Genomic DNA, 692 nt, shown 5'->3' with positions numbered 1-692 from the left:
TGTGTGTAAGTTAAATTCAAGGTCATCCAGGGAAACCTACCCTACCCACATACATATGGAAAGTGGACTAGGGATAGTAGTCACGTGGTATAAAACAGGTGGGAAAACCCGGGCCAATGGGACCACAATAAAATGGCGGGAAACTCCATGTACCAATGAGTTAAAGTTATCACTCCACTTCCTACTAATCAGCATTTATAACTAGCACAAGTGTGTGTAGGCCCCTTCATTTGAGGTCTGAGCATTACGGGGAGAGGTTCAGGTTTGTTACATAACCAGTAGTTCTGTAGTGAATGGATTCGGAAATAATTATGATGATACAACAAATTAACTGTACAATATAATTTTTACAATAATTATTTTTTTTTACGTACAAAGCTGTTTGTGTCTGATGACATATCTCGCAGTGGTTTCTTATTATGCGACTACTTCTCACATGTTATAATCTGTATAGCTAATTTTTTAAAACTCTTTTGAGTGGTATTTACACAGCCATTTTTCTTATACACTCCTGGAAATGGAAAAAAGAACACATTGACACCGGTGTGTCAGACCCACCATACATGCTCCGGACACTGCGAGAGGGCTGTACAAGCAATGATCACACGCACAGCACAGCGGACACACCAGGAACGGCGGTGTTGGCCGTCGAATGGCGCTAGCTGCGCAGCATTTGTGCACCGCCGCCGTCA

The sequence above is a fragment of the Schistocerca serialis genome, chromosome 2 (genome assembly GCF_023864345.2).
Source record: "Schistocerca serialis cubense isolate TAMUIC-IGC-003099 chromosome 2, iqSchSeri2.2, whole genome shotgun sequence".
NCBI classification, from domain to species: domain Eukaryota; kingdom Metazoa; phylum Arthropoda; class Insecta; order Orthoptera; family Acrididae; genus Schistocerca; species Schistocerca serialis.
Note: the sequence above shows the minus strand (reverse complement) of the source record.